Genomic DNA, 25,247 nt, shown 5'->3' with positions numbered 1-25,247 from the left:
TCTGCTGCTAGAACTCTGTGTGGCATTCATCTGCTCTCTGATCTGAGCTGCTGTTAACTTGCCATTTCTGAGGCTGGTGACTCGGATGAACTTATCCTCAGAAGCAGAGGTGACTCTTGGTCTTCCTTTCCTGGCTCGGTCCTCATGTGTGCCAGTTTCGTTGTAGCGCTTGATGGTTTTTGCGACTCCACTTGGGGACACATTTAAAGTTTTTGCAATTTTCTGGACTGACTGACCTTCATTTCTTAAAGTAATGATGGCCACTCGTTTTTCTTTAGTTAGCTGATTGGTTCTTGCCATAATATGAATTTTAAGAGTTGTCCAATAGGGCTGTCGGCTGTGTATTAACCTGACTTCTGCACAACACAACTGATGGTCCCAACCCCACTGATAAAGCAAGAAATTCCACTAATTAACCCTGATAAGGCACACCTGTGAAGTGGAAACCATTTCAGGTGACTACCTCTTGAAGCTCATGGAGAGAATGCCAAGAGTGTGCAAAGCAGTAATCAGAGCAAAGGGTGGCTATTTTGAAGAAACTAGAATATAAAACATGTTTTCAGTTATTTCACCTTTTTTTCTTAAGTACATAACTCCACATGTGTTCATTCATAGTTTTGATGCCTTCAGTGAGAATCTACAATGTAAATAGTCATGAAAATAAAGAAAACGCATTGAATGAGAAGGTGTGTCCAAACTTTTGGCCTGTACTGTATGTGTACATTTTCTGTTTCAGAACTGAGAACACCACAATAGAGTAGAGTGTCCTATTCATTGTCTATAGAGCAGCTCCAGACTTTTCTTCTTCTTTTTTTCCACAAATGAAAAGGATAGTGAACACAGCACATCATCTTCAATGTGCTTGTCTGTGTGGTTAACTAGCAGCTAGAAGAACAAAGTTGCAATACATACAGCTGTGGAAGGAGTACGCAGAGGCACGAAGGATCCTGAAGGAGAAAAATCCACGATCCCAATTCCTGTATCCAGCTCGCCTGAAGGTCTACCATGAAGATGGCTTTAAAGTCTACTACACGGTGGAGGATGCGACGGCGGATCTTGCCAGAAAGTATGTGTCAAAGTGGTCAAGCCTGTAACGGTCATGGAAAAGCTACAAAGGTGGTCGTCATGGCACTCTGTGGAGGGGCGTCGTAAGTCACGAGCCGGGGGGACCCTGGCTATAAAGAAAGACTGCAAGTACTCAGGCGGGAGCATAAGGAATAATTAAGCTTTGCAGAGGAAATGATCAAGTTTGAAGTACGGCTAAAAACGCACACTAAATACAGTCGAGGCAATTATGTCGGTTTTTTGTTTTCCTTTTATCTGAGACTGTCATTTTGGTTGAGGGCCCTCTAACTCAGGGAGTGTTTTTGAGGTTATCCCTCAAGAATGAGGGGGAAGTCCGTTTTTGTTTGTTCTTTGTGTGTTTTTTCTTTTATTTGTTCTGTTAAGGGAGTTTGCCAGCAGGTCAGGGTAAGATGGATGATCATGTTGTTTTATTTATTGTTATATGCAAAGTGGACCGGTGAAAATAATTTCTTTTAATGTAAATGGGGTTTTGAATCCAATGAAGAGGCGCAAGGTACTGTCAGTTTTTAAAAAGGAAAAAGCTCAAATAGCACTCCTCCAGGAGACTCACCTGAGTCAGTCTGAGCATGCAAAATTGAAGAGAATGGGTTTCAACTATGTGTTCTCCCCCTCGGATAAGTCAGGCCAAAAGAGGGGAGTAGCCACTCTTATTTCTAATACACTCAATTATGAACACATGTCAGTAATTAGTGATGAGGAAGGCAGATTTGTTAAGGTTACAGGGAAAATAGAAGGGACTGAATTAACAGTGATTAATGCACATATTCCACCAGGGAGTGATTGGCCATTTTACAGATGTATGTTTGATTTGATGGTTAATGCTCAGGGATTGGTTGTATGTGGGGGAGATTTTAACATATGGCTAAACCACAATCTTGACTCCTCAGGAGTAACCGGTTCGAATAAAGCACTTACGAGGAAAGTTAACTCATACATGGAAGAAATGGGTATAATTGATGTGTGGAGGGAACTTTATCCAACAGGCAGAGACTATACACATTATTCATTCCCACACGCAATATATACAAGGATAGACTATTTCTTTATGTTTAACATTGATAGGTTTAAGATAAGAGATTGTAATATTGGAACAATAGACTTGTCAGACCATAGCCCCATCTCTATGTCTCTGTCTCTAGAAAGGAAAAAACGCAAAACTCTTTGGAAACTAAATTCACACATACTTAACAATCTAGTGATTCTATCCACAATAAAGAATGACATTAAAGAATACTTAGAGGTGAATGATACAGGAGAAGTATCACCAGCAATCCTGTGGGACACTCTAAAGGCAGTAATGAGAGGGAAACTAACTTCTATAACCTCCCACTTGAAAAAACTGAAGGAGCAGAAGCTGACAAATCTTCAAGGTCAGTTAAAGCAGAAAATACTTGCTGATACTGGCAACACTAACCCGGACCTAAAACAGGAAATAAGGAAACTACAGGGGGAAATTAATGATATATTCACACAAGAAGCTCAGAAAAAAATCCTTTTCCTGAGGCATAAGTACTATGAGATTGGGGGCAAATCAACAAAATATTTAGCCTATAAATTACGCAAACAGCAGGAGGAGAGTATAATATTTAAAATTAGATCTAAAACGTTAGAGAATAAAATGGAGAAAATTCAGGAATGTTTTGAGGTCTTCTACAGAGAGCTATATTCTCAACCACAGGCCCCAGAGGGAAACCACATGGATACCTTCCTCAACTCCCTGATGTTACCTACTCTTACAGAGCAACAAAAAGAATATCTATTAAGACCAATCTCAGAGGAGGAAGTCAACTCAGCCGTTACTAAATTGAAGACAGGGAAGGCCCCTGGGGCAGATGGGTACAATACTGAGTGGTATAAGTTTCTGAGATCTGATTTAGTCCCAATATTGCTCAAAACATTTAATTGGATCTTAAAAGAAGGAGTGATTCCTCCCTCTTGGAGAGAGGCAATAATCTCAGTTATTCCCAAAGAGGGAAAAGATAGGCTTGAGTGTGGCAATTATAGACCAATCAGCATTCTTAATCTGGATTATAAAATGTTCACTTCCATTCTCGCACATAGACTGGAGAATCTCCTCCCACATCTTATCCACTTAGACCAGACAGGTTTCATTCGTCACAAACAGACTATAGATAATATAAGTAGAACTTTGCATATTTTTAGACATATAAAACAGGACAATATGGAATCAATGATAGTAAGTTTGGATGCTGAGAAAGCCTTCGACTCAGTCAGATGGGTTTTCCTGTTTTCCAAGCCCTGTATTTTTTTTTTAATCAATTATTTTATTTGTCTTTTGTGTTTCCCACAAGGAAGAGAAGTGACATACATTATGTAGTTACATACATATGCACATAAATGAACAATTTAAGGAGCCATTCTCCCCTCATATATACCTGTGGCGATTCACCCACCCACCCACCCCTAGATCTACAGAGAAAATTAATACATCATCATCATCATCATCAGTATGTTATGTCACGGCAATTATTTATCCAGCAGCTCCTTTACCTTAATTGATATATCTGTCCATTTCAGAATGGTTTTCTCACTTGCACCATGCATTCTCGCCACAGAAAGCTCCAAAACAATCACATCCAGAAAAGTGTTCAACCAACGTCTACGTGTTAATGTGTGAGGTGGTTGCCAGCGGAGAGCAAGTACCTTTGTGGCTGCAGTCAAGCCTGCTAAAAACACATTTTTTTTAAAGGATATGGTAACTGGAGATTATTTAGGAGCATGACCGTGGGTGAGCATGGTATTATAGTTCCCAGCATATCAGACAGTGTGGAGGACACCATTTCCCAAAAAGACACCACAGCAGGGCATTTCCAAAACATACGTATAAAAGAACCAACATGCCCATCAGGACAAAGATCACACAGTGGGGATGTAATAACTTTCATTGCGCTTTCTAGGTGTAAAGTAAGTCCTATGTATAAAATTCAAGTGGATCTGTTGGTCATCTGGATTCTTAGATGAATCAACAACTGAAGACCACACTTTGTTCCATGAAATACATTTATCTTCATTTGATAAATCCAGGTCTCTGGACCATACACTCTGTATATGCAGGGGCTTGTAAGAAAATTTAGAGAGCTCCAAGTACAGTACAGAAACCAAGCTCTTGGTATCGCCATGCTTGTCTAAAAGACTGTGTAAAATGTGAGATAGTGTTGCACGGTATACCGGTACTAAAATAGTACCGCGGTACTAGAGTATTCCAAACGGTACTATACTGCATTTGGAAAATACCGATACTTTTTAAATTGATTCAATTCATTAATTTATTTAATTCATTTATGCACACAAACGCCTTCCTTGTTCCTATTGGAGCACATATTGCGCAAGTGGTGTGTATGACAACACCTGTATCAACATTCGCAGAAAGTCTGCCTCACAAAGGGAGACAACACGAGACAACACAAACTTGGTGAAACATTTGAGCAACCAAACCATGACGGCCGTATCGAGGTAATTACCGATCCATGATTTTTTGGTACCGTTACACCTTTACTATTTATGTATCGAAATTCATATTGGTACCGAAACAAAAATTTTGGTATCGTGACAACACTAATGTGAGATGGAAGTTGTGTATTCCATGGTACACCGTATGCCTTCATGGAGGACCTTAACCAAAGATATAAAAAGAAAAGAGGACCCAGGGAGGTCATATGTAGTACGCAGGTCCTCAAAGGAGCGGAGACCATTGTCAACAAAAATGTCCTTAAAAACATGTATGCCTTTATCAGTCCAAGCAGGGAAAGAGAAAGGGATGTTATCAGTAAGGAGTGAGTAGTTATTAAAAATTGGGCTATTCAGATGCCACTTCTGGACTGACTTACAAATTTTCTCAGCAGAATGCCACACAGTGAGAAGAAAAGAAATGATAGGTCCTAGATGAAGCTTTGAGCACTTCAGGGGAATTGCGGAGTGCACCAGATCTTGCAGCCTGTGAGGGAAAGAAAGCTTTTCCTCCACAGGTCTCCAAGAAACTGTTGCATTAGGATTAAACCATGTTGAGAGGGGGCGAAGTACAAATGACCAAAAGTAAAATTTAAAATTTGGGACAGAAAAACCGCCCTCAGATCTGTGTCGTTGTATGGTGGACATTTTGATTCGAGGATGCCCCCCTCCCCATATAAATTTCGAAATTAATGAATGTAATTTGTCCCAGTAGTTGGTGGGAGGTGGTAGAGGTAGCATGGAGGAGTAAAAGTTCACCCGAGGCAAAATGTCCATCTTAATAATGGAAACACGGGTCTGCAGTGAATGAGATTGATGTAACCATCTGTCTAAGTCAGTCTCTATGCGGCTATAGATGTCTTTAAAGTTTTTAGAAGTAATGTTGGCTAGTGATGGGTAAATATCAATGCCTAAGTATTTACAATTCTTTACTACAGCTATATGAGAAGGGAGTGCTGTTGAATCTAATGTTGAGTTTAAGGGCAATAATGAAGACTTAGACTGCCAATTAATTTTGTATCCAGACATGGAACTGAATTCCCTTAAAGTCTCAAGAATGTGTGGTAAAGAAGAAGGTGCATTATCAATAAACAACAATATGTCATCTGCATACAATGCTATGTGATGTTTAGTGTCACAGAAAGCAATAGGAGAAATAAAAGGGTGTTGTCTAATAGACTGGGCTGGAGGTTCTAGAGAGAGAGCAAATAATAATGGCGAAAAAGGGCAACCTTGGCGACATGAAGTGTTATTCCTTGTTACAACCACAGCTGAAGGATTACTGTAAAGCACTTGTGTAAGTTTGATAAATTCAGAATTAAAACCAAAACGCTCCATGACCATCCACAAGTAATCCCACTCAGCATCAAGAGATAAAACAGCACAGGGCGAGTCAATATCTGCTGCAGCATGAATGACATGTAATAAACAACGCATATTATCTGAAGCTAACCGGGTTTTAATAAAACCCGTCTGGTCATGGTGAACTAGTTTAGTCATATATGATTCTACCCTGGTGGCCAACACTCTAGCGTATACCTCAATTTCTGCATTCAAAATGGACAGAGGTCTATAATTACTGCATAGAGTGGGATCCTTATTGGATTTAGGAAGAACTGCTATTATGGTAGAGTTGCCATCCTTAATAAAAGATCCTTTTTTTTATGGAAAACAAAATCATGTCCAAGAAAAGTTGCCCAAGTTCATCCCAAAAAACATAAAACTCAGGGGGGATACCATCCAAACCAGGAGATTTCATTTTGGTGTAATCTCACTGCAAGGAGGTGACTAGGTCTGGAGCCATTAAAATAATATTTCCTTCTTGTTCTTTGTATTTGAAATTCTGCTCTTCGCCGCAAGAGGGCATTAAGGTCTGCCCTGGCTGAATTGATTGCTCTCCCCCTTTCCTCTGAGAAACCCAGCCTCATTTGTTCCTGCTCCAGGTAATGGAGTTTGGATTCAAGCTCTGATATTCTACCCAGTCTGGTTTTATTAAGGTTTGAAGAGAAAGAAATAGAAGTGTTTCTAATACAGCCTTTAATTGCATACTAAAGCAAATGGGGATCTTCAACTGAAGCAACATTCTCAGACAAAAATTTGTTCAGTTCACTTGTTAAATGTTCACAGAAGTCCTTATTTTTTAAGAGAGTAGTGTTAAAGCGCCATCGTGTGGCCCTATCTGGTGTATCCCTAAGAGTTAATTTTGCTAATACTGCAGCATGGTCAGATAATGAATTAGGGAGAATATTTACATCATCAACCTGGGAGATGACAGTTGGAGAGGATAACAAGTAGTCTATTCTGGAATAAGTTTTATGTCTGTTGGAGTAAAAACTGTATAAAGGATTTGTGTTAGGGAATAAATCAATCAGACTAAAGTCAGATACAAGACCTTGAAATGCAGCAGTTGCAAGATTATGTAAATGCTGGTTTGCTTGAGATGAACGGTCGAGCATAGGGTTCAACGTGGCGTTCATATCTGCACCAATAATAACTGCAAAAATCTTTTGTAAATCTGATATTAGTTCAGTGACATACTTATAAAATTCTGGCTCAAACTGGTTAGGAGCATAAATGGAAATTAGACAGATTTTATGTCCTGCAATGACAGTTTTCAAGGACCAGTGTGTAAAATGGGTTGAAAACAGTGACATCAGTGGTCAAATTCTAGATTGCAGGGCTCACTCGCTCACCCCTCCCATCGGGTAAATGACGGTGGCCTCGTAGGGACGAAAAGCCTTGTGCACGAGTTTTTCAGGAGTAGGTCTATCTAGCGACAAGGTGAATGTTTATTTATAAATCTAAGCCATGTTACCATATTGTAATGAATCCCTCACGAGCAGGAGACCAGAGGAGTGTTCGGGAAAAAGGTCCGTTTATTTAAGCACTCCAAAAACTCTGGTAACACTCCAGGGGGTAAAAGACTCCATCCCAAACTCTGACTCTTCTAGCGTAACAGACACACTTCATAACTTTACACACATACTCGTTTACCATACCAAGTGGGGACCCCCCTCCCCTCTCTGCTCCACCAATCTCCAGCCCGCACACTGACTGACAGCTTAGCCGGTAAACAGAGCTCAGCTGTTTATTTAGCCTAGCGATATCTCCGGACTATAGTAGCTGCAATGGACGACTTTGAACACGATTTTGAAGAGTTTCTTGTAGCGGACACAGACCCAGAGCCATACCTGTTTGAGCCGGAGCATACAGATGAGGAACTCCATGTGTTTGATGCTGAGCAGGCGAGAAGAGAGGCTGAATGCACAGAATGGGATTCGGTGCTACTGCTACAATCGTTGGGGAGATATATCTTCAGGAGGAAAAGCGCCGCAGAGAGTGCATCACAAGGAGTGAAGTTGCGTCTTCTTTTCCTCGCAGATGACGGTTCGGGTTCATTCTCTCCTGTTGCGTGGTAAGTGTGGTCCACTACTCTCTATCGACTAACTACTAACACTCTCTGCTGTTTCCTCCTTCTTCTTCCTTCCTTCCGCTGTCTTCGTTGGTTCATTTATACACGCAAAACGCGTTCTCTGGCTGGCTGGATTGTCCGCTCGGGCTGCCTTACATACATGGCGGCGCAAGATGGCGACCTCTCTAAAGCAAGGCCCTTGCTATATATATATATATATATATATATATATATATATATATATATATATACATACAAAAGCATAATTATAAGGCTACGAATTTTATTTTATAGCGATTATACACTTGTGTAAACATATTCATGGGTAGAATATTCAGATTTAGATTCAGATTGACAATAAACCATGCCAAATATTACACACTGGCCCTTTAACATAAGAAATGCAACCATCTGAACTGCCAAATGTTTCCAATATAGACAAGGAAAGGCTACGTTTAAGCACAACCAGTGAGCCATGCGATTTAGAGTTCAAACAGGAGGAAGCAGCAGTGTAGTAAAACCGGTTAGCAAACCGCTTGACATCGGCGTCTCTCAAATGAGACTCCTGTATAAATGCCATGTCAACATTATGCCTCCGTAAATAATCTAAACACACTGCACGCTTGATTTGACCATTCAGCCCATTCACGTTCCAGCTCGCAATTCTGATATTAGTCATATGGTAGCACTAGGCTGGATAAAATATAGAGTGTGAAATACTACAACCCACAGATTAATTATATGAACACAATGATGAAAACAAGCCACAATAATTTCTGAAATAGATCTATTCCACCCCAAGGAGTCGCCACAACCCAGACATACAAACACAACAAACACACACAAATCACCCATCCAAAACATCCCGTTACAGCCACTCAGTAAAGCGCTGTCCCCACCCATACTATCTAGCACTTGACACTGAGGAAGCGGGCTAGACCCAGTCGCTCATCGCTCAATCCCCTACAGCCTAGCAATACCCTGCACTTAAGTAAAAGAGCATACTAAAATGAATGATTACTTAAAGCAAGGATAATAAACGTGTTTTGAACTATCCTGAAATCCTGGTACAAAAAAAACCCCAAACAAACAAACAAAAAAAAAAAAACAAGAAAGGAAAAATAAATGGAGGGGCATCCTTCTAGTGAACATAAGATAACGTTACAATATTGTCTCTTACTTAAGTCCAACTACACAGAGTTATCGGCGGGCAGGAAGCCCCTCACCTCTCACTGTCCAGATCCCCTCATGATTAGTCTTTTCCCATCTCTTGGTATGTCCTAATTGTCCTCCTGGGGGACGGGTTTGAGAAAATCCTTCGCCTTTGTAGGCTCATCAAACAAGTGATCTTCATCGCCACGGGTCAGCTTCAGCCTTGCTGGATAAAGCAGGAGGGCTTTATAGCCCTGCTTTCTGGCTGTGTCCATCACCTCGGAGAAGGCTCGGCGTCGGGTGACGGTGTAGTTGCTGTAGTCAGCAGTAAAACATATGTTCCTCCCGTTGATCATGAGTGAAGCCTCCAGCTCCCTGGCGGCCTGGAGGATGCGGTCTCGGTCAGTGAAGTGGAGCATCTTGCAGATAACTGTGCGTGGTCCAGACCTATCCTTGCGGGTTGGTCCGATGCAGTGAGCTCGCATTATTTCAAACTGACCACCAGCTAGTTTCCGGAACCATGTGGGGATAGATGAAGTGATATATTCCAGCATATTATCGCTCTCGGCACCTTCTGGGACGCCGAGGATGCGGATATTGTCGCGGCATGCGCGGTCTTCTTGCTGGGCCAGGGCTGCCTCCGACTCGTTGTGTCTCTTCATGGCAGTGGATTCCACTTTCGTGACCCGAGTGTGGAGTTTGTTGCACTCCTGGTTCAGTTTCTTAATATCTGCCGTGCAGGCCGAAATGTCCGCTTGAATCCGGTCCAGTCTCCCCACAAAAGACGCAAACTGGGTTTCAATAAACGTCTGCTGGTCTCTCAGGGAGCCTTCAATGAAGGTAATTTGTTTGTTGGCCACCTCCACGCTGACGCCAAGTTCTTTAGCGATTTCTTTCTGCATTTTCTTGCTGGTGCTTCTCAGATTCTCAGCCGCCATGCACACAGTTATGTTCAGTAACAGGATTAACTTGTTGTAGTTGGATAAACCTGCAGCCCGTGTTAAGATCAATGGGGGTCTTTCTGACTCATTTCTCCTGAAACGCGGCACAAGACAGGGCTGCCCAATTTCGCCTCTCCTCTTTGACGTATTTATCGAACCTCTAGGTCAACTGATAAGGCAAAATAATAATATCACGGGAATTGTAATAGCCGGAGGAGAACACAAGGTGGCAGTGTTTGCTGATGACGTGTTGATCAGCCTGGGGGAGCCTGAGAGGTCATTTACTGAGCTGATGTCGGCACTACGTGAATTTGGTAAATTATCCGGATATAAAGTAAACATTTCTAAGATGCAGGTAATGACCCTAAATTTGAAGGCCTCAAAGAATTTAAGGGACACATGCAATTTAAATTGGGACAATGAGGAAATAAAATACCTGGGTATAACGCTCACGGGGGACCTCTCTAGGCTTTTCCAGGCTAATTATGGACAAATATCAACCAAGATAAATCTGACTTGCACAGATGGAGCCTCATTCCTAAGTCTTAGCTCAAGAGTTAGTGCTGTTAAAATGAACATCCTTCCCCGCCTACTCTATCCCTTCAGAAACCTGCTGATAGAGGTAGCCGATAGTCAATTTAAGGAATGGGACAAATGTATTTCAAGGTTCTGTTGGCAAGGGAAGACACCAAGGATCAGATTTGCAACACTACAACTGGCAAAAGAAGATGGGGGAATGTCCCTCCCATGCTTAAAGAACTACTAATATGCTGCCCAGTTAACAACTCTACTCTATTGGTGCAACAATGATTACAGGGCGAACTGGAAGGACCTGGAATCCAGACTTGTGGAGGGGCTTTCTCTACAGTCTGTAATGGCGGACAAGGGACTGATGGAACAACTGGAGAAAACAGGGAACCCATGGACTAATCATACTTTGAAAATATGGCAAATGGTGATCAAATCATGTGGTATTCAAAAAATGCTGAAACTATTTAGATGGTGTGCTTACGACACACATTTCCTTCCCAACAGAGGTGATGGTGAATTTAAGCGGTGGACAGAGAGGGGGTTAACTAACTATTTGACATTTATCAGGGCTCAACAATAAGGATTGCCCCATTGCCCGGGGCAAGTAAAAGTCGTGGTCGGGCATGTAAACTAACAATCTCACTTGCCCGATCGGGCAAGTTGCTAAAAATAGTAAAAGTTAATAACTAATTGATAAAATAAATGTATTTTAAAACGTGCTCTTCTGCTCTGATGCAGGCGCACGGCGGAGTTCCGCCACACACACAGGTGAGCACGCTAGAGCGGCTCGGGCCGCATTTTCCTGACCAAACCTGACCCCAAGCCCGGTGCAGTTTGTCAGCTGACAAAGTTATTGAAATGGACAGTGTGTAAATAACCACCAACAGACTGCTACTTTTTACTTTATTATTAGTGCTGCACAATTAATCTAATCGCAATCGCGATAAAAGGCTGCGATTTGCGATTTAATGTAGGCTAAATAAATGTTAACGTGTGTGTCTGTGAACGTGACTGCCTCTCCTGTAGTGTGTGGAGTTTGTTGACATCACGCCCACAAGCTATCCCGGTGAGTGCAGCCAGCATGCAGCAGTGACCAACGCAGACGCTGAAGAAGAGCATGAGCTCGACCATGAACAGCCTGAGTTGGTGGCGAAAAAAACGTCTGTTACATGGCGATACTTTGGATTCAGGTACGGCGACGTTGGACAGAAAGACGTGCTGTTTAAGTATAAAAGTTAAAGTCGCCACGTCCCGCATCAACACGACCAATCTATATCAGCACTTGAGACGGGACGTGCGACTTTAACTTTTAAACGTTTACCCAGCACGTCTTTCTGTCCAACGTCGCCGTACCTGAAAGACGTACTGTGTAAAAGTTTAAAAGTTAAAGTCACCACGTCCCGCGGCAACACGACCAATCTATATCAGCACTTGAGACAGCACAGCACACGGAAAAGTAGGAAGAGTGCATGCGAGAGAAAGCCGAGCTGTGTAACGTTAAAGACAAAGAAACAACTGAAAGCCGCCAGAGCCTCATAAAACAACATCCAAGCACAGTTAAGCAAACATTTGTAAGTGTCACAGGGAAATCATGGACTCCATAACAAATCAAAAATTGAGCAATTTTGCTCTGTTTCGGCCCACGTGACATGCTGCTGTGTTGTGCTATGGCATGCTGGAAGTTGTCATTTACGTGACAACGCCTGAACACAACACAGGCTTGCTCCGCTGTGTGTACAGTTTGTGTTTATGTTTATTTTATTTAAGAGGGGATAGTGCACATTAATTAACATGATCACTTAAGTCACGTACTAAATGTGCCAAATTTAGCCATACAGGCTAATTTTCATCTGCAGATGTGCTGCGCTGCTGTGTGAGCAGCGTGTTTGACTGTGCTCAGTCTGTTAATGGTCACTGACACACTGTCTGTCCATAATAATAACTATGTCAGGTCAGTGCCCCTCTAATATAATGTAGGGGAAACACTGAATCAAGCAAAAAAGACTCATGATACCATTTATTTATTATATTTTATTGTAATTATATTGTAACCGCAATCACAAATCACAATATTGTCCACTATAATCGCAATCACACATTTTTATCAAATCGTGTGGCACTATTTATTATATTCAATAAAATTGTATGTTCCTAAATCTTGAGACACCTCATATGTAAGCTAGACAGACATTTCACTTGCTCATTACTGTGCACACATGTACTGTATGTACTTAGTCCTAAAGAGCCCTTCTGGTGCCAGTAGATACATAGAAACATCCCAGCAGGCTGTGCTTTGCAAGCATACAAAAAAGTTTCACGCATGTGAAAATTATTTTTCATGCATGTGCTTAACCTCTGCTGCTACAACTCCATCCTAGGGGAAACACTGCTGTGTGCGTTTTGTGCAACAGGTGGATGTGGTAGTCTACTGGTAGAGTAGAGAGAGAGCTAAGTAGCGTTGAAGTAGAGTAGAGCAGGGCAGAGAGATGGAAGCAAAATATATTAAACCCAGTGTTAATACAGCAGAACTGGAGAGAGGGGTGAAAAATAAATAGAGGTGGGTATGGCTCAAGTAGGGCGCAAAATTATAGACACAGGATCATTGACATATTTTTCACTTTAAGCCCTGACACTGTCACTTTTGTGTAGGAATTAAGGTACAATACATGACATATGTTGTTTTAATTAATAAATACAGTGTGAATAAAGATTACATAACATAAAAATAACTGCAGTCTTTGTTATTTGATAGCTGCTTAAATTAAACAATTTTTATAGGGCAAGTAAAAACTGACTTCGGGCAAGTAGATCTCTGACCAACTTGCCCAACCGGGCAAGTGAAAAAAAACCTTAGCGTTGAACCCTGTTTATACATACGGACTCAGTACGCTTTTTTGAATTCTTGCAGGACAGGCACGGCTTGGAGCAGAATGATTTTTATAGATACCTACAGTTACGACACTATATTAATCAGGAATGTAAATTCATTCAATTAAGACACCCAACCAAGAGAAATATAGAGATGCTAATATGCCGTGCTGGAGGCAGTGCAGTTCACGGTTGGCAAACCATTATCATATATTCTGGGACTGCTCCAAACTGAAATTGTTTTGGAAGGGTGTTCATGACTCTCTAGGTAAAATTTTTGGCACACAGGTTCCTCAGGACTTTGAAACTTTGTATCTGGGCCGTGTTTCCTTTTTGGACCAAAGGAAGGATATAAGATTATTACAAATTCTATTAAGGGCAACTAAAAAATCTATCACTAGGAGATGGCTAAATCCAGCACCACCAACAATAGATGATTGGCTTGGAATAGTTTTAGAAATATTCAAAATGGAAAAAATAACATATTGTTTAAGAACCCAAAAAGAGCAATTCTCTCTAATTTGGAACAAATGGATAGCACATATAACCCCTATTAGAGCTGACTTTATCTGAGCCTATGGTCTGTTAGACTTTACTTTATTTTACTGTGTTTTATTACTTCTTGTAACTTTATTATCTGACCTGACTGGCAACATTATCTCCCACTGTTCCATGTAAATAGTTGTTTATGTGATTTCCTGTTTCTTATTTTATATACTAAAAACTGGGAAGATCTACACTGTGAATGAAGATGCAGCTACTGTCATGTTATAACCATGTCTTTCCAAATAAAGATATAATTATAAAAAAAAAACAAAAAGGCTGATCATAATGTGCTTCTTATGACGCAGTGTCTCTGTTATCAAAAACCAATGGAGCAGCAACGGTCTCTGGTGGACACAAGACCTAACTGCAGTCTTTACACATGTAAATACAAAGAACCCACAAATACTGCACACTGCAGTGGCAAAGATAAAGAAAAGAACATGTTGAAAAAATGATGGAGTAAAGCATACATTGCTCATGAAAAGGTCATGAACCCTAAGTTCAATCTGAGGTACGCATATTTCAATTTTATGTTACCTTATACTTCAACTTTACAACATTTAAGAGAGGGAAATGTACTTTCACTCCACTACATTTACCGGACAGCTAGTTACAAGAGCAGTTAGTTACTGTGCAGACTAAGATTTGACATTCAAAATTACCACCAAATAAAATATGGTACATTATATACTTAAGGTTAAACTGCTCAACAGTCTAAAGTAGTTTAAATTAGCCCCATGTCAACCAGCTGTAATGTGAAAATGCTGTTCACATATTAATGTAAAAGTACTTAGGACAAACACATACAATATTAGATGAAACTACACAGACAGCAGCCATTCTGACTACATATGGGTATGTTACTTTTAATAAATTCAAGATCTGAATAATATTTCCACCACTTGATTTAGATAAGTATTGACCCCCAGAAGGGAATTTCAGGTGTTGCTGCAGCACAAAGACAGAAAGCAGAAAGCATAAATAGGAAAGTATAAAAATACTAGAGGTGCTTAGACTAGATAACTAGAATAACAATAAGAGTAAAAAACAGAAACTAAATGTATAATATATGTCATATAATTTGATGAATAGTGCCTACTCATCTGTTCCTGCAGATAACAAGATATAAATCCCACGTATGGCCTTTTTTTGTGACTGAACAGAAATGTATTATACATTTTTGTTCAGTCACAAAAAAAGTGTTAGGACCTTCCTTTGTTCATTTTTCGGACATTTTTCAGCCTGTTAGACTGCACAGCCTGATAGGCTGCAATAATAAAATGTATTTTCAGTCCCTCTACAGCTTAGACTTATACATATTTCTGTATCATGATGTGGTTGAATATTATTTCTGGCCCATACATTTCAAGCAACATTTTCATAGAACTAACTATCTATAACTATTTATAACAGTTATATCAGTTTGCTGCTGCAGAGCAGACCTGTCTCCTCAACTACATAGGCTAAATAAATTGTGTCTGACTATAAGGTTAATGTTTTCAGAGGGAAGAAAAATACAAGACAACAGCTTTCATAAAAGATCAGTGGATATAGTCAGGGCTTCACATCTGTACAGATGTTACTTTAAGAATCCTGACATCCCACTGACCACAAGTCTGTGTATTGCTAAATACAATAATTAGAACAGTCCAATGTTAATATACAGTAGACTACATATAGTTTATGATACAGTTAAAATGGCCAAAAATATGAATTTTGTTGCAGGAGGTTTTAAGGTGTGCCCCGAAATTTTCTGCTTCTGCTCCTAAAATGTTTCAGTTAGGGGCTACAGTGCTCCTACTAAAAGAAGTTAGTCTGGATCCCTGAAGTATCATTATGTAATCACATTAGATAATATTCTGGTGTACACTGTTTACAGTTATACTAGACTTTGTCATCTCCCTGCTATTAACCACACCTTTGACACTTTACCTCATAACTGTCTGTAATTGCTCTTGTAGGCTTTAGTTTATATATTATAGCGAAAATTGAACGTTTCCATGGCAACGGGTAAACGCTTGCAGTGTCTGCCCTCGCAGATTTTACGTTATGTCAGTAAATACGTCACACTACGTACTGCTGAAGTTTGCGAGGGTTCAGTCCGTAAATCTACAGGGTGGACATTTGGATTCAGTCTCCGACTTGACCGCAGCTTTTCATCGCCTCGGCGCCACTGCGCACTTCATCTAGAACGAGCCTACTGATAAGTGAAGGTGACGTAATCCTCGCACTCGACATCACTCACCCTCTGACTCTGTTCCCGTCTCACACACATTAGCCCACACTGGCAGACTCGCTTCCTCGTTTTACAGCATGAAAAAGAAGTCGCCCGCAAATTTGCAGGTTGCGGACGAGCGAGTAGTTGTAAAAAATAAAAATACTCGCACTGACTCCAAAGACAGTCACAATGCGACCATTTTATCGCAGCCTGGACCCCTGCACTTCGTGGTTTTTTGTTTTAATATAGCAACATAATAGAATTGTAATGTAGTATATAATGTAGCAAGACAGGATAACATAATATTATTTTGTATAGTATGGTATAAGCTATAGTAATGATAATAATATGGTATAATACTGTGCATGTTACACTGTATTATTATTATTAATTAAAAATTTCATTATTGTATTTGCACCTATGGAACCATATCCATGAAAATACATGAAAATGTATTCCATATTGTTGATTTATTGTGTCTGAATAAATAGCTACAACACTAAACCTCAATCCAACTCCTTTTAAAAATTGGAAACTCAAAACCTAACCCTTTTTCCTTTAACACATGACCAGGGGAGAGCGCGAACGCAGTCCCCCACTACCAGAAATTATGCAGTCGAGATTCCCACATTTGGGGAATTCGCAGAGGTCAGCTCAATCGGAGTGCAATGACTAAGCCTCGCCCTGGGTGAACCACCTTCTTGATCATGGTATCTCCCCTGCCAGGTAAGTATGAGTTCCAAATCTCAGAGACAGGCCAGTCATTCACAGTCATACGGTGCTAACTGATGGTGCTGGCAATATGGAAATCACCAAAACCAGAGACTGTACAGGAGCTGATAATCGACGGGAATTTAACACAAAAGAAACATTTTGCACCATGGCTGACAAAGATTAGTAACACTTTGCTTAAGAAAAGCTGGTGGATATCCCATCATGCAATGCTGTGGTTCCATATTGAAAGCTGACTGAAATCACCACTTGTATCTATTTCACCTCCATCAAATGAGTAACAGCCCAACAGCAGGTTCAGTGACACGTAGCTGAATCATACTGCAGTCAAAAGTTGTTTGATCCACATCTGAAATTCAGAGAAAAGACTAAAAACACACACTTGTTTTCTCACATTACAACCACTTCCTGTTTCTTTGTTTGCTGCTGGTGAGCAACTGACATACTGCCACCTATTGGTCTGGAGAGTGAACTACACTGTTTAATAAACACATTTCCAATGTGCTTCTCTATGTAACTAACAGCACAAAGAACCAATATAAATAATAACAGAAAATTAAGTGCACACATGTGCAGTGTTTTTACCATTTTTTGATATGTCAGTGGAGGCAGACTGGAAAACAACAGCTACAGTAACAGGATTTTCACTTTTTGGGTTATGAGTGAGTCTGATAACCAGACTGAACTGACAGTTCATTTCAAAGCTAATATGTGATGAAGTTAGAGGACCTACCAAGAAACAAAATATCTTAGTTTTCCACAGGTGAAAAGGATGGTGAACACAGCACATTCTGATTAACAATCTCCCTGTTTCACTAAGCAGTCACTGCTTTATTTTACAGCAACATGTCAACTTTGCTGCCCTGGGCTTTTAAATGGGAATAATGTACACTCTTAATAAAGTTAAAAATTACCAAATATCAATAAGAAAACACTTTGCACAAACTGATAGGAGCTCATCTATGTGTATTCAACATTACTGGGGAAGTGGAATGACATGGAACAAGCACGACTTTTCCCTCATTATAACAGCGTTGAAAGGAGAATTCATTTTCACAATTAAGAAGGGGGTGCACCGTTCCTGGAGATACTGTAATACCAAGTCGATGCATGGAGTGGACAGAACAAGCCCATTTTCCATCTCCCTGCTCCAAAAATCAATTTAATATATGGTCCCCGGGTAGGGGATGATAAGAACTGATAAACTGAGAACTGATAAACTGATAAGAACAGATTGATTGATTTTTAGACGTTTATTTAGTTCAAGCAAAGAGATAAAATTTTACCACTTAAATCCCACAATAAGGTTTTTTAAGAAAACAAATCCATTATACATGACATAGGGCAATATGTATATACACTCAGATTCATGTATGCACACTCATGTTTGCAAAATAGAACAATAATAATTGTGAATAATACAGACCCACACCTTTAGAGGTGTTAAAAGTAGGCTATTTCTAACAGCTTTTTGGATATATTACAATTTCCTATTTTCCACAGATCTTTGCATTCCCGATTTTTATATTTTTTTCTTATCTCTTAACAGATAGTCCCTTGTCAATGTTAGACTTAGATTTGTTGTGGATTCTGTTGACAGCAAAAATTTTTAAAAACCATCACATTTTTACTCCTCCATATGGCTTCTTTAACACAATTAATCACCACCCCCCCCCCCCCCATAGCCCACCCTTGGACACAAAGAGCTCACAGAGCACCCTCTTCTCTTTAAAAAATTCCCTAGTTGGCAGGCACTTGTGTACTATTTGCCATGCTATATCTTTATATTCATTTAAAAGAAACTGTGCATTAACATTTTTCCACACTTTAAGACATTCATCTTCAATTAATTTATCAACAGGCACCACTTTTAATTTTGGGGGTTTTAAGCATTCCTCTATATCTACTCTGTTCACTTGTCCCAATGAAAGTTTTACCCAGTTCCCGGATTTAACAAAGGATATTACTTTCTCATAGAGTAGAGGTCTATTTTCTGCATGCGGGGTATCCAGGGGAAACCTAATTCCTGCTTTTTTTTAGTACCTGGTGTCCAACCCAGAATTTAGCAAAATTACCCCAAAGACTTGTCTTACTTTCATTTAGTACAGCATTCAGTATGGGAGTTAAAAACAGTGCTTCCAATTTTGCAGCCAGATCAGGCACCTCCTTCCCCCCTTTACTTAATGGTCTATGCATAATTTCTCTTTTAATTCGCTCCTGTTGTGCACCCCATAAGAACTGAGAAACGCATCTTCTTAGGGATGCGATAAAAGACCTGGGGGCAGGTAAAGTTGCACCAAGGAACGTCAGGGGGGCAAGGATCTCCGCATTAATCACAAGTACCTTCCCTGTAAAGGTGAGTTCTCTTTTTTCCCACTTCAGCAATTTACCCCTAATCTTAGGAAGTTTTTTCTCCCAATTTGTTCTCACCATATCTTTTCCAACTCAATTCCTAATATTTTGATCCTCTCTTCCCTTATAACCAGGCCTAGATTTAATTTGGATTCCAGCCAGTTGCAGTACAAGATTTCGCTTTTTGTCTTATTGAGTTTAGCACTGAATGCGAGAGAAAACTGCTCGCACCAATACAGTGTATTAACCACCGACCTATTGTCTAAACAAAAAACAGTCAAGTCATCCATATACAAAGATAATTTGGCCTTGTGCCCACCGCTTCCGGGGACAGGGAGGCCATGAATGGAGGGATCTTGTCTTATGGCACAGGCCAAAGGCTCAATGGCAAAAATAAACAGCATGACAGATAGCGGGCATCCCTGTCTGACACCTGAATGAACTTCAAAACTTTCTGTAGAGTGACCATTGACAATAACCTTACTTACACAGTCTGTATAGAGAAGGTTTACCCATGCTCTAAGCTTAGGGCCAACGCCCAGTTTGGCTAATACTTCTTTGATGTAACTATGACTAATTTTATCAAACGCTTTTTCAAGATCCAACCCGCAAATGCATAGTGGCAAACTGCGGTCTGCTGCATAAAGGTAAGAGTCTCTAACTAGTGCAAGGTTGTCACTCGTGCTCCTACCTGGTACTGCGCATGTTTGATCCTCTTTTACTACCTGCCCTGCCAAGCGAAAAAAGAGAGCTTTGGCAAGGATTTTCCTGTCCACCCCCAGCAGAGTAAGAGGGCGCCAGTTCTTTATCTCTTTTTTATCACCTTTTTTAAACAATAAGGAAATGATACCCGTTCTTAATGATTGTGGTAAGCTACCATTCTGCGGGCTTTCATTAAACACATTGAGGAGAGGGACTTTCAGTTCTTCCCAAAAGGTTACATAAAACTCCTTGGGTAACCCATCGGCCCCAGGTGCTCTATTGTTTTCCATACTCTCCAAGGCTTTTGACAGTTCATTAACAGTTAAGTCCTTATCAAGCATATCAAAACTTTCATCCCCACCTGTATCCACTTTACTCAAAAGGCTGTGAAGAATTCTAGGATCTATCTGTTCTTCTTTATACAAATCTGAGTAAAAGGTTTGTACTCTAGAGAGAATGTCTGTAATATTCATTAGATCTTTCCTGTTTTCATCCAGCAATGAATCTATGGTGGTTTTGCTACTAGCGACTTCCTGAAAAAAATATCTAGAGCATTTTTCATTATTTTCGATATGATGGACCCTACTACGTAATAAGAGACCTTTAGTGGCCTCAGCAGAGAGACTCATAATCTCCTTGAGATTAGTTATCTCCTCTGCCACATCAAACCCTGCATGAGCCATTGTATATAAACGCTGTAGTTTTGTTTGCTTTCTTTTGCAATATAAGCGTTTTTCCATTGCTATTCTCTTACCCTCTATTTTAAAAAAATTCATAGCCCTACTTTTGAGATCTTCCCACCAGTCTCCCACAGAGTTAAATGTGAACTGTAATGATGACCATAGTTTTAACTTTACTCTGAACTTCGCAACCACATTTGAATTTTGGAGCAAGGACACATTTAGTTTCCACGGCCTTCCACTTGTTTTGCCATCATTTCTAAGTAATATAGTACATTCCACTTTGGAGTGGTCACTGAAAAACAACGGTTCTACTGAAGCATTTGTAACCTGCAAACCCTTAGATAAAAATAAAAAATCAATACAAGAATGGGTTGATCCGTTGGACCAAGTATAACCAGGTGTATTAGGATTTGTTCCACGGAAAGAGTCTTTTAGTCGAAAATCCTGGATCAGGTTCTTCAAGGCCTCAGAACTAGAATCCAGCCTGACCTTGGATGAGGTCATTCTGTCCTTTATATTAATGAGGCAGTTAAAGTCCCAACCCAGGACAACATCTCTTCCGCATAAAAGTAGTGGTTGAATTGCGTTGACAGTCTCTAGGCAACCATTACGATCAGCAGGACAATAAACATTTATTATTCTAAATTTAGACTGGCGCCATTCAATGTCAATGCAAAGCAGCCTTCCATCTATAGTACGCTGCACCCTCTGTATTGAAAAATCATGTCCCTTGAATAATATCGCAACCCCTGATGACCTATTTTTATTGTCCCCGGACGAGACAGATGGGCCAAAACTCCATCTACCTTCAAAAACCTTATAATTGTCTCTGTAGGCGATGTTACACTCTTGAAGTAAAAAGATGCTATTCTTCTCACCATTCAAAAAATTAAAAGCAGAGAGGCATTTTACAGGGTCATTGAGGCCTCTAGTGTTGAGGGATGCAATAGAAAGAAGGGGCATGGAAGAAGAGGTGGGGGGTTAGGGACAAAGGCCATGTTTCATAATTATTTTTTCTTTTTAGCTTTTTTTGGCTTGGCCTCTGTCACAGTATTACAGATTTCTTTAATGTGGGTAGTGGAAGAGAAGGCCTCAACTTTGTCCGCTTCAAGAAAGGGGGTGGATGTGGAAGGGGAAGCTGGCCACATGTTCCCAGAAGATCCTGGGACCATAAGAAGGGATGATTCACCGGATGCAGATGACTCCAGTGGACGTTTCTTGGATGGATTGGATGAGTCTTCTGGTGGGCTCTCGAACAGAGGAACTGAAGATGGCAGGGCTGCTGCACCTTCCAAGAGCAGGTTCCCTCTCTCGGTTGGGGTTTCAGGGTCTGAAGTGAAGGCAGGCAGATTGGCGAGCAAGGAGTCTAACATAATGCCTGCTTCCTGGAGGGGAAACTGGTCCTCTCTGAAGCTGGGTAGGCAGTGCTGAATCGGGGGTGGAGACATTCAGTTGAACAGCTTCATGGCTGCTGACTGGGGGAATGGAGGTGCTGGACACGTTGGCAGTATCCTCCGCTGGTAGAGGTTCAGCCCTTCAGTCCAACACAGGCTCAGATATTAAACTGATAAGAACAGACCAAAAGGCTGAGAAGCGAAACTGTAAATATGTCTGAGGTAAAGGACTAATTCACAGCACAGTCACCCTCACTGACGGATTGGGATCTGAACTGTAACTTTTTTGGGCGGTCACCATATAAAATAAGAACAGTGCACATTTGAGATGATGTAACACTGGGGCTGTTTTTCTTTGCGATTTTAATTATAAACATGTTTTAGTAAACGCGCCTTCTTGTGTCTTCCTGGGCACGTGGTACGCTTCAGTCCAATAGGAGGTCGAAAAGAAGAAACAACTGAGAAATCAAACTACCCTTTAATAACAGGTTATGATATATTTAATGATGATACATGTGTATATCTTCTTTCAATTTAACGTAATGGCGTGTAACGAAATTGTGCTCGGTAGGAAATTATGTTTTTACAATTTGACACTCACTTCACAACGACAAATAGAGATCCTATAGCGGTCTCTGGTGGAGAAGAGAGCTAACTACACACTTCAAATGCAATCATTACTGACAGTTCAGAGTTGAGCCCAAGCTCTGGTATTCATCCGAAACAACTGAAATATCCACTCAGCGATGTCTGGAGAAGATGGCAGCAGGTCAAATGGTTACATAATGTCACCGTCAGCTCCCTTGGGTGGTCTGTATAAAATGCCATTGTACTGACTGAACGTTTTAAGCAAAGTGAACGCGGAGTAATGACTAACCTTGAGATACATACCAGCGGTGTTTGACCACTGACTGACCAGGTCAGTGGTGTCTCCACACCACATAGAGACAGGGCCACACCATCACACGATGCTCTACCAAACTGAAGTCGATGCTTAACAGTTAAATTCTTACACAACAACTTTAACGAAACCGCTCAATATCAATGCATTGACGCGTTAATTTAACATGCTACACAGACTGATGTAAGGTAACGGTGACAAACATAACGTTAGACTTACCGACTTTTCTCTGTACCGTTAAGTTACCTTCGCGGGAGACGGACATGGAGGTGAAGCAACACACTGCTGTGGCGGCTGGTGGTCAGTCTGGACAGGCTAACATGCCTTCCACTGCTATCTGGATGAAACAAAGTGTTAACGGTGCTTAGTTTAAACCATGCAAAGGCTGAAAACGACAAAAAAAACTAAAGTAAATTGAGGTTAGCATGCTGGGTATGAGCTAAGAGCTAGCTAGCATTTACCTCGTAAAGCAGAACAGCGGCGCTGCGGTGAGAGGAAAACACTCCCAAATAGCCGACAACATTTTGCCCTCGTCAGAAATTGTTACCTGAATGGATACTTCTCAAGAAATTTTCAGTTAACTAGTCAAAATTAACTCACTGAAAGCTGTCTTCTTCACTCTGTTACTCTGCGGCGTACTCTCGCGACAGACCACAACCAGTAACTGTACATAATTTGGCTACGTAATGTCGTTGGACCATGCGCAAACTGACGTTAACTTGAACGTGCGCAGTATGACGTAACGTAGTTACGTGGGCATCTTACTCATGCTTTTTTTTCACTATAGTGACTGACTACTTCATTAGTAGTTTACATCTATCTACATCTTATCTTTATATTATCATACACTTTAAATCGACTAATAAATGATGATACCCAGCAGTATATAAAGTAGGAAAATAGCCAATTACAGTGACGTTTACACATTGATGCATCACTAATTGTAATTCAGTGGGCTATGAATCTAAAATGGGCAACAACACATAATGCAATAATACCGCGCTATGTAATAACTGACAAAATGTAGCCCAATACACTTTCATTTTACTGTGTAATAACAACCGCATTTTATCATAATCTGCTGCATTGCATTAACAGTTTGAATACAATATGTCTTAAATTACCACACAAGTTGCAATAAATGATTTTGTATTGCAGTGGTTATTCCACAATGCAGGAGTTGCACTTTGTAAAAATGAAAATGTATTGATGCATGCAATATACAACCAACCAAATAGATGATCTGTACATGTTATATTTTTAAAAATTAAGCTAAATTAACACTTGAGGTACCTTTAAAAATTACTATACACTTGTTAACCTAGGGATCCAAAATGGTCCCTCTCATAAAAGTGAAATAAAAATGCAGTACATATATACAGTACAGGCCAAAAGTTTGGACACACCTTCTCATTCAATGCGTTTTCTTTATTTTCATGACTATTTACATTGTAGATTCTTACTGAAGGCATCAAAACTATGAATGAACACGTGGAGTTATGTACTTAACAAAAAAAGGTGAAATGGGGTGTCGGTGGCTTAGTGGTAGAGCAGGCGCCCCATATACAAGGCTGTTGCCGCAGCGGCCCGGGTTCGAATCCAGCCTGTGGCCCTTTGCTGCATGTCATCCCCCCTTCTCTCTCTCCCCCCTTCACACTTACCTGTCCTGTCAATTAAAGGCAAAATGCCCAAAAAATATCTTTAAAAAAAAAAGGTGAAATAACTGAAAACATGTTTTATATTCTAGTTTCTTCAAAATAGCCACCCTTTGCTCTGATTACTGCTTTGCACACTCTTGGCATTCTCTCCATGAGCTTCAAGAGGTAGTCACCTGAAATGGTTTCCACTTCACAGGTGTGCCTTATCAGGGTTAATTAGTGGAATTTCTTGCTTTATCAATGGGGTTGGGACCATCAGTTGTGTTGTGCAGAAGTCAGGTTAATACACAGCCGACAGCCCTATTGGACAACTCTTAAAATTCATATTATGGCAAGAACCAATCAGCTAACTAAAGAAAAACGAGTGGCCATCATTACTTTAAGAAATGAAGGTCATTCAGTCCGGAAAATTGCAAAAACTTTAAATGTGTCCCCTAGTGGAGTCGCAAAAACCATCAAGCGCTACAACGAAACTGGCACACATGAGGACCGAGCCAGGAAAGGAAGACCAAGAGTCACCTCTGCTTCTGAGGATAAGTTCATCCGAGTCACCAGCCTCAGAAATGGCAAGTTAACAGCAGCTCAGATCAGAGACCAGATGAA

General features: G+C 40.5%; 1 non-coding gene and 1 pseudogene across 1 annotated transcript; both read right to left on the bottom strand.

Annotated features, from left to right (window-relative positions):
• Nucleotides 1-16,792: 16,792 nt before the first annotated feature.
• On the bottom strand, nucleotides 16,793-16,956 carry LOC125889569 (U1 spliceosomal RNA). Its single transcript, XR_007449465.1, has one exon. It is a non-coding gene; the product is annotated as a U1 spliceosomal RNA (small nuclear RNA).
• A 1,063-nt stretch (nucleotides 16,957-18,019) lies between these two features.
• LOC125889570 (U2 spliceosomal RNA) lies at nucleotides 18,020-18,230 on the bottom strand (annotated as a pseudogene).
• Nucleotides 18,231-25,247: the final 7,017 nt, after the last annotated feature.

The sequence above is a fragment of the Epinephelus fuscoguttatus genome, linkage group LG5, assembly GCF_011397635.1.
Source record: "Epinephelus fuscoguttatus linkage group LG5, E.fuscoguttatus.final_Chr_v1".
Taxonomy (NCBI): Eukaryota; Metazoa; Chordata; class Actinopteri; order Perciformes; family Serranidae; genus Epinephelus; species Epinephelus fuscoguttatus.
Note: the sequence above shows the minus strand (reverse complement) of the source record. Positions and strands in the feature narration are given on the sequence as shown.